Source organism: Aphis gossypii, chromosome 2, assembly GCF_020184175.1.
Source record: "Aphis gossypii isolate Hap1 chromosome 2, ASM2018417v2, whole genome shotgun sequence".
In the NCBI taxonomy this organism is placed as follows: Eukaryota; Metazoa; Arthropoda; class Insecta; order Hemiptera; family Aphididae; genus Aphis; species Aphis gossypii.
Window position 1 is genome coordinate 79594908 of NC_065531.1, and position 10922 is coordinate 79605829.

Below are 10922 nucleotides of genomic sequence, written 5' to 3' on the forward strand. Positions count from 1 at the left end.
AACTAAATTCCGGTGGATTTTTTCATTTTTAAAGACAAACCTTCATGTTTAAAATGATTACCGGGTTAACTACATACGTGATCGCTACATCTACAACGTACATAGTTTAGTATTGTGGTTAAATTATTTATATAAAGGTAGTAAATGAAACATTTTTTTATTTATCAAGTATTTTAAAATAATAATATTTTTTATTATTTAATTTTATATTTTTAAATGTAATAATTTTCTTTTATTAGGTAATAACTTTTTACTTTTATACTTCAATAATTTTATAAACCCTATGTGCATATACAAGACAGCCGGATTATTGTAGGCCTATAATCTATAGATTTCCTACCCACAAATTCTACATCATTTTTACTATCATTTTATTATTATATACAAATTCTCTTAAGATATTAGATCTCTGAAAATGTTATTAAATTAACCATCGCTTCGATAAATCATGGTCCGTGGCTGACATATTCACATAAACCTAAAATTTACATAATATTTTATATTAATTTTTTCTATTTACTTGATTATAATACAATTATTTTTTATTATACGTATTTTAATTTGTTAATATCTTCGATCGATCGCGTCATCTATTTCTGTACCTACCTTCCCTTTCCTTTGGGTATACTTTAATGTATAATACCTACAGAGATATAACACATTGTATTTAAGTTTGAAGAAATAAACTAGGTACCTATATATTTTTTTTAACAATTTGAGATTTATGGAAAAAGATAACTTTCGAGAAAAAACTTAGGTACAATGTAATCATTTAAGTATTAAATTGTATTTGTCCATTCTCCATTTATCAAAAGTAATAAACTATATACAGTTTTTTCGATATAGGATTCCTTAATCAAACAGAATCATGGGCATAATATTATTTTAGTGTATAATATTTATTCAGTTTGTTGTATGAAGGTACTTGTATTCGTAGTAATTTCGTACTACGGTTTACAGAATATAAGTTGTGTACACTGTACAGTATAATCAAAGACTGTATAATATTAAGAAGTATATAGACCTATAATAGATAGATCGGAATATAGAATATTTTGTAAATTTATTTATTTGTAGATACATGATAGAAGATTCACTATAGCAAAACTTTTAGATATCATAATATTTAAGAAGTATACTATATTAATAATAGTTAAAACAATTATATAATAATTAATATGATAAAAATAAATGTATCGTATTTTAAATATTTATAGTTAAAGTAAATGGTAATCGCGGAATAAAAAATTAACAAATATTTAGTATGATAAAATTAAGATATAATAATAATTTATTAATAAAAAATAATATGTACTATTAAAAAATATTTAAGTTTTAACAGTTATAACTGTTTTAATTAATTCAGCATGTTAAAAATACTTCATACGAAAGTATCAAAACATAATTTCATATTTTTCAATAGTATACCTATGTACTGAAAAATATCTTATTGAGAAATAAAGCGCTTTTTATAAAAGTTGGTTTCGACAACTATACAAACATTAAGTGGTTAAAACTTAAATATATCACAATACATATATAACAAGTATTTGATAATAAGTATTGTAGATAACACTATAAATATGGAACGTTCAGCTTAACTGCTAATATTTTAAAATCACTTATTTGTATCTGATATATATAACAGTATTGTAGTTCAAATTCTTTAGTGAAACATAATTCAATTAATAATGTTTATTGAAAACTTCCAAATAGTCTGAATATAAGGAGTTTATGTATAGTACAACAATTTGGCATACAAACTGTTTGGTTGCGGTTTAAGAGTGTTCCGGTCGACGGACAGCGACTATATAGAATTTTAACACAGTACTAAAATAATTTTGGTATATAAATTGTTTATGATTTTATACATATATACACATGAATGCGATTTAATTTTAGATCATTATGTGATAACTGACTAAATTGTTAAAAATGCATGAACATTTTATTTATCAGTCTTGAATGGGTTAGTTTAATAATATTTTACTAAATTATTGATATAAAATCATTTTTTTTATATATAATACCTATATATAATAATATTTATCTCAACAAATGATGTGATTCCAAATAAAATTTGAGCAATTTTGAATAAACGTAGATTACATTTAATATTTAAATCTAAACATACTAAATGATAAATTATCTCGTTTAGCTGGACCTCAATTAATTCCAGTTAAAGTAATTTTTGTTAATAGCATAACTTATAATTTATAACGTGCTATTTGAATCACGAATGGGGGGCGTCATGATTTAATTTGGAGATTTGAAAGTAGCTGTCATTATCAAAAGCTCTCGAATGTGTTTCACAAAAACTCGTTATAATATCAAGTTTGACAATGTACTAAGTAGTTTTATTAATTAATGCGTAAAAAAATTGTTCATTAACTATAGTTTATGATTCATTGTACAATTTTAACGATCTTTACTAAATCATAACGGTTTTATTACCTAAGTCATTTCTTCTATATTGGCAAAATATTCCTTAGTCAGCGTGTTGTGTTTTTACTTGAATTTATACGATTTACTTCATTGCGTTCTGCCTAATCTAGTATCCGCTTCTACTATATTATTAACTATATTGTAATAAATCTCCATGTTTGTGTTCGTATTTATGTGATTATAGAGCTATTACTATACGTGTGTACCACCTTGTACCAAATACTCTTAACAAGAAAGTTTCGATATGTTTATAATCAATCAAGTCTAAAGTTAATCGAAATTTAATACTCTGTCTAATAGAAGATTATTGTTCCAATTTATTTCATTCGTCTTCCTTATTTAATATATTTAACGCATTTTGTAGAATAAGAAAACAACAGAAAAAAACGATGATGTAAAACTTTTTATTTCTTTAGAGACGATAGGTTCAAAATCAATCACAATATTTGTATTTTCGCTCCATGGTCAGTAGTAAACACATTATTAATTTTAGTTTCAATTAAAAATATTAGTATATAATAATATATAATATACATCAAAATTTCATATTACATTCTCTAATACTGGCACACTACTGACGTAAGTCGTAAATATATTTATCGTATTGTCTTTTTAAAATGTTATATTTTTCATTTAAGTATCATTTCGACAGTCGACTGATATTTTGAACGATGGTTACATAATTTATAGGTATAATAAAAAATATTAATATAATATACCAGTTTATTTTTTGTTTCTTTGCTGAAAACGAATATACTTATCACATACATGTAGTACACTATACGTAATTGACTGGAGCTGAGATACTAGCTATATTACATCACTCAATCCTGAGATGACACACGTTCCATTTACATATATGATAAAATATTAAAATAAACTGCCTATCAATAATATAATATAGATACGCGCCTACGCATATTGTGCAATTATATTAATAAAAATGCTAAATACCAAGTGAGCTGGCAAATTAATTCTCATGCAATTATATGATTAAATATTATAACGGATAATGGATGGATTATAATATAATATTATTATTGTTTAGTCTTTTTGGAAAATTTAAACCGCCCGAGTTATTTCTCCTGTATGTTATTACCTATACGAATCATATAATATTATCAATTGCTTTATGTGTATAGACTTACTTTGTTATTTGTGCGACTAACTCTATCTATTTTTACTGTCGTTTTGATTTTCAATGACATCTTCGTACATTTTTTCAGTAAAAATTACCAAAAAATAACAGATGTGTATAGTGGAGTGCTATGATAACTATAAGTTATAAGTATGATAACTACTGCAATAATACTTAATGTTGTAGTATAAAATATACCGTTCACAATAACATTAATTAACATAATTGATCATAAGTTATCGTCTCTCGTCAGAAATATAGTATAATAATAATTGAGTTGATTCATTTTATTCGTCTAAAATGGCCATTTTTTTTACCGATCGAATTTTGCTACAATGACGATATGTATAGAAATTATATTGTGTAAATATGTTATTAAGATTTTAGCCGATTCATTCAGCGGCTGCGGCGTAACAACAGATAGACCCGACGGCGGCTGTCGCTAATAAGACGTCAGCTGTTTCGGCGCCGGGCTTACGGCACTGCCTTCTTCCCGCTGTCGCCGACTCACCGTTTTAGTCAGCAATCTTGTCCATTATGTTTTTTGTTGTTTTATTCCCCACCGTCGATATAATTTATCTATCTGTATATGACTAGTCGTATACTTTTCGATCGATTAGGACAGAGAAATAAATGGATGGACCGAAAACAAAAATAATAAGAAGTCGATTTCGTTACTGACGACCTCGTCTGCGCGACGATGGCATGTGCAATAGTTTAAAATCCAATCATGTAATAAAATTACGTATATACACTCACGAATATTGTGTGCCGCGATGATGCGCCGTGTATTGTGACCGAAGACCTAATAAAAATATATTTAGAGTAATGCTTATGCGCTAACACAATTTTTTTTACTTTACCGAAACTTTTTCTTCGATAGACCAGTAAAGTAAAAAAAAAAATAATAAAACATACCTACTAATATCTTTAATTGAAAACCTGTAATTATAGAGTTATCTACTGTCTATAGTCTATATAGTGAATTGTTATACCTAACCATCAACTCTGATTTTTGACTGTATATTTCATAGGTAGATATTATAAGAATAATGGATAGGACATCGAGCTTATCAGCTGAGAATAAAGCACGACTATAGAAATAGCACGACGATGACAATTTTTTGACTGAGCAATGTTCTTATCATAAACCTCTTGACTGCTAGCCTTTTGAGCGGAACTTGTAGTCTACCGTGTACGTCATTCGCCACGACTATAGATAATATAGCTAAGCTCCCCTCCCAAAAAATTTCCATAACCCCTCAAACATTTCCTACATTTGGTTTTAAGCTTAATAAACTTTTTTTATAAATAAGTACATCTTAAAATATTTAGATATACCTATTAACTTTATCAGCTATTGTCATTATTCAGTACCATAAAACATTTATTATGTCGCCAATAACCATTAGACTATATACCGAGTACCAAACGATACTCTTATATCAGGATAGTTTATGGAAGAAACAGCTCCTAGACAAAACTTAATTTCATACCGAGTGTACAAATTTAATTTTAAATCTTCAATATTTTTTATGATAATACCTGATACCTAGTCCAATATTTGATGGTGTAACTTCTTTATCATTGATGTGTAGAATTACCTTCCAACCTAATTAAGTAAAATTATATTGTTATTGTCTAAGAAGAAGGATCGCTTCATCGTCTTCATAACTCCATAAAATGCCCATCCTATACTAATTTCTTCTTAAGCTTAGTTATACAATATACATATATAAAATATACATTTTATTATATATCAAATTGAACAATTATTATTTATAAAATATTTTATACTTTAATTGTTTTTCCTTATGCCTTTTATAGTTAGGTTTGAAAGTGCTTAATTTATGAAAAACGATAACTGGCACATATTCTATATTTCCATTGCATCACCAGTTATTCAGTAAATGTATTATTTGAATATTTTGGTAAATAAGTTGAAAAATAGAATTAGACTCTTGACCAGAATTCTAATTACTGATGATATCAGAGTCTTCAAAATGAGTAGCACAAATATAGTAACTTTTTATAATAGTAAACCCCAACGCTTCTTTCCAATTTTTCTTCATATTATCATTTTGTGGGACTTTAAAAATAGTTTTGGTTATGGTATGAAGTTCTCACGCACAACAATAGTTTCATATACTTATGTTTGAAAAAACATTGTTATGTTTTATTAAAATAAGATATACACAATTTAAATAGTTAAATAGTACTCTATAATAATATACTACTATAATATTATTAAATAGTAAGTAATGACTGATTGATTAGTAATTATAAATTGTCCACTAAAATATAAACAATAATTTATTTGTGGCAAACAATACCAGTTATCAACAAACAATAACTATGAATAGTTATTTATACATTAATTTTATTTTTTGAAAAAGCAGAAATTTAAAAATGATATGACAATTATGATACACGGTTTTTGATAAGAACATATAACGCCGTTTTTTTTTCTGCAACACTATATAATATTATGCCGCCACGCAACCATAGTATCTACAGCCATGGAATAAAGTGATATGATTTTTGAGGTTACAAGGATTCCTTTATTCTTTAGAAGTGATAACACAATTTAAAAAACAACAACACATTTCTGACTATGGAAAATATAAAATAACAATTTAATTATTTTAATTAAAATTGATTACATATTATTTATTAATCATTTTTCATGATATAATATAGTATAATATAATCCTATAATGTAAATATTATTATTTCAAAATTTTATCAAAGATAACATTTAAATCTTAAATTATCAATTTTTGTAAGCTATCCATCATTTTGATACTTATGTCTTATGGTATATTTAATATTAAATAACCAGATCAGCTGCAAAGCTCGGTGCGTCATACTATTGTAATAATGAGAAAAATCAAAAAGCTACAGGCTACATAATATTAGTTGAGTTCAAAAATTAAATTTTTATACAAGTTTAGTTTAGCATTGTATTAGTTATTTATTACACGTTATTGTTGGGTCCTGGATGTCCATGCCTTATGTTATATCGACGCAGTAATTTTGATATTTCATCAAATATTGTATATTATAATATAAATAGAATTTTTATTTCATACTTTGATTGTCACTTCTTTCTCAGGTTCTAAAAAACTTCGGTTCTTTCGTTCACAAATTATTATACTAGTTCATAAATCTGCAGCCCAAAACTCGATTACATGACATGTAATAACATTGTATTGTCATCGTTTCATTATAATAAATCTATTATTATTTTATTGGCACTAATAAATGTAGTAGTTTACTAAAACGTACGATAAATATAGTACCTATTATTGTTATCCCTCAACTAATGAACAATTATTATCTCTAAACTTTTTTTAAATTCAAACCATAAAATCAAAGTACACACAACAATTTGAAGGTTAAAAACACTGTGTTTATTTAATGTGAAATAGAATCGGTTATAACTAACAAATATATATAATAATAACGTAAACTTATAAACTTATAAACATATTAACGTTATAATATAACGAAAACTATAAATCCATGCGAAGTATCGAGTGGTGAGCAATAAAGAGGACCACTCCCGGAATGATGCGAGTGAGCAGCGGTTACGGTCCGCGATTGACAGGATTTAGACGGTAGTATCTACAGGGTCGAATGACTTGTCCTTCTTGAGCACCAAGAGAAGTTGCCTCGGCCAAAAGCTGAATGAGGGGTGAATGATCACGTGTTTGTGTAATAATTCGAAGTCACGGCCTGTTGTCTGACTCCGTGCCGGAATCCCTCAGGAACGATCTAAGAGATTAGGTTAATTAAAATGCTAAAAAATTAAAAAAAAAATTAAATAAAAATACTAACCGAACGCGAAACGTTGTTATTTAAAAGATCCATTTTAGTTTCGAATTTCGTTTGCTGCCGTGAGGTATACATCGGTCGAAGTTGAACACGTTCTCCAGACAATAGACCCGCCATGTTGTGCTTGATCTCGGAAGTTGTCACCAGACCGGATCAATATCGCACGTCGTGAATACGCTTTCCTACGCAAACAAATGACCATTCTCCCCTCATGCAACGCTTGGCCAAGACCGCTCCGCCTGCCGTCCAAAAACGAACAGATCACTTCGTTGCTGAGGGGATTACCGCCGTCTTGGTCACATCACCGTTCAGAACGTCACCCGTTACTTGTCTAACTTGGATCACTTTATCACATACTTCGCGATAATAGTAATTGTTTTCATCAAGCAAAGACTGTGTTTATTGAGTGCGCAATTGATCCCTCGAATGCGTGGTGATAACGGTGGTTACGAAATATAGGAGGCGTCGGTATAAAACTATACATACTGTAAAATAAAGATGGCGTTGTTGATCTTATATCGTACGTGCGCATCGTTTAATTGGTACAAAGAAAAAGAAAAAACGACTTACCGTCAACCGACGCGATGACCGGTTGTGCCGCCGAAAAACATGTTTACCAATTGATTTATACGTTTTCCAACCCGGCCTAAATGTATTGTGGTAACGGCTCACCACATCACTCCCCTCTCTAACCACTGATGGAGAGAACGAAGTTTTTTAAATTCTGTAGAAGATTGTCGACGGACTGCGCAGCGTAGAAGTGGATCGTCTCGAAGAATGAACGCCGGTTTGAAAAAATCTACAGAATCCGGTTACACAGTTGTAGCTTGTAGTCCTTGACACCGAAATAAACGACCTCATTCTTTGTTTGCAAAACCTCGAGCTGCTCCAACGAGAACTTTGTATCCGTGTGAAGTGTCAAATGTCTATCTTCGATAATCCACGACGTATTGAATGGCGAGTTGAGCAGCGAGTAATAAAGAAGACCACTCCCGGAATGATGCGAGTGGGCAGCGGTTACGGTCCGCGATTGACAGGATTTAGACGGCAGTATCTACAGGGTCGAATGACTTGTCCTTCTTGAGCACCAAGAGAAGTTGCCTCGCCAAAAGCTGAATGAGGGGTGAATGATCACGTGTTTGTGTAATAATTCGAAGTCACGGCCCGTTGTCTGACTCTGTGCCGAAATCCGTCAGAAACGATCTAAGAGATTAGGTTAATTAAAATACTAAAAAATTAAAAAAAAAATTAAATAAAAATACTAACCGAACGCGAAACGTTGTTATTTAAAAGATCCATTTTAGTTTCGAACTTCGTTTGCTGCCGTGAGGTATACATCGGTCGAAGTTGAACACGTTCTCCAGACAATAGACCCGCCATGTTGTGCTTGATCTCGGAAGTTGTCACCAGACCGGATCAATATCGCACGTCGTGAATACGCTTTCCTACGCAAACAAATGACCATTCTCCCCTCATGCAACGCTTGGCCAAGACCGCTCCGCCTGCCGTCAAAAACGAACAGATCACTTCGTTGCTGAGGGGATTACCGCCGTCTTGGTCACATCACCGTTCAGAACGTCACCCTTTACTTGTCTAACTTGGATCACTTTATCACATACTTCGCGATAATAGTAATTGTTTTCATCAAGCAAAGACTGTGTTTATTGAGTGCGCAATTGATCCCTCGAATGCGTGGTGATAACGGTGGTTACGAAATATAGGAGGCGTCGGTATAAAACTATACATACTGTAAAATAAAGATGGCGTTGTAGATCTTATATCGTACGTGCGCATCGTTTAATTGGTACAAAGAAAAAGAAAAAACGACTTACCGTCAACCGACGCGATGACCGGTTGTGCCGCCGAAAAACATGTTTACCAATTGATTTATACGTTTTCCAACCCGGCCTAAATGTATTGTGGTAACGGCTCACCACATCACTCCCCTCTCTAACCACTGATGGAGAGAACGAAGTTTTTTAAATTCTGTAGAAGATTGTCGACGGACTGCGCAGGGTAGAAGTGGATCGTCTCGAAGAATGAACGCCGGTTTGAAAAAATCTACAGAATCCGGTTACACAGTTGTAGCTTGTAGTCCATGACACCGAAATAAACGACCTCATTCTTTTTGCAAAACCTCGAGCTGCTCCAACGAGAACTTTGTATCCGTGTGAAGTGTCGAATGTCTATCTTCGATAATCCACGACGTATTGAATGGCGAGTTGAGCAGCGAGTAATAAAGAAGACCACTCCCGGAATGATGCGAGTGAGCAGCGGTTACGGTCCGCGATTGACAGGATTTAGACGGTAGTATCTACAGGGTCGAATGACTTGTCCTTCTTGAGCACCAAGAGAAGTTGCCTCGGCCAAAAGCTGAATGAGGGGTGAATGATCACGTGTTTGTGTAATAATTCGAAGTCACGGCCTGTTGTCTGACTCCGTGCCGGAATCCCTCAGGAACGATCTAAGAGATTAGGTTAATTAAAATACTAAAAAATTAAAAAAAAAATTAAATAAAAATACTAACCGAACGCGAAACGTTGTTATTTAAAAGATCCATTTTAGTTTCGAATTTCGTTTGCTGCCGTGAGGTATACATCGGTCGAAGTTGAACACGTTCTCCAGACAATAGACCCGCCATGTTGTGCTTGATCTCGGAAGTTGTCACCAGACGGATCAATATCGCACGTCGTGAATACGCTTTCCTACGCAAACAAATGACCATTCTCCCCTCATGCAACGCTTGGCCAAGACCGCTCCGCCTGCCGTCCAAAAACGAACAGATCACTTCGTTGCTGAGGGGATTACCGCCGTCTTGGTCACATCACCGTTCAGAACGTCACCCGTTACTTGTCTAACTTGGATCACTTTATCACATACTTCGCGATAATAGTAATGTTTTCATCAAGCAAAGACTGTGTTTATTGAGTGCGCAATTGATCCCTCGAATGCGTGGTGATAACGGTGGTTACGAAATATAGGAGGCGTCGGTATAAAACTATACATACTGTAAAATAAAGATGGCGTTGTTGATCTTATATCGTACGTGCGCATCGTTTAATTGGTACAAAGAAAAAGAAAAAACGACTTACCGTCAACTGACGCGATGACCGGTTGTGCCGCCGAAAAACATGTTTACCAATTGATTTATACGTTTTCCAACCCGGCCTAAATGTATTGTGGTAACGGCTCACCACATCACTCCCCTCTCTAACCACTGATGGAGAGAACGAAGTTTTTTAAATTCTGTAGAAGATTGTCGACGGACTGCGCAGGGTAGAAGTGGATCGTCTCGAAGAATGAACGCCGGTTTGAAAAAATCTACAGAAACCGGTTACACAGTTGTAGCTTGTAGTCCTTGACACCGAAATAAACGACCTCATTCTTTGTTTGCAAAACCTCGAGCTGCTCCAACGAGAACTTTGTATCCGTGTGAAGTGTCGAATGTCAATCTTCGATAATCCACGACGTATTGAATGGCGAGTTGAGCAGCGAGTAATAA

At 32.2% G+C, this 10922-nt stretch overlaps 1 long non-coding RNA gene across 1 annotated transcript; it reads right to left on the minus strand.

Moving 5' to 3' along the window:
- Nucleotides 1-7212: 7212 nt before the first annotated feature.
- On the minus strand, nt 7213-10661 carry LOC126550465 (uncharacterized). The gene is made up of 3 exons (XR_007604575.1): nt 10513-10661; nt 7424-7905; nt 7213-7360 (listed from the first exon to the last, which is right to left on the minus strand). It is a non-coding gene; the product is annotated as an uncharacterized LOC126550465 (long non-coding RNA).
- Between the last annotated feature and the right edge of the window lie 261 nt (nt 10662-10922).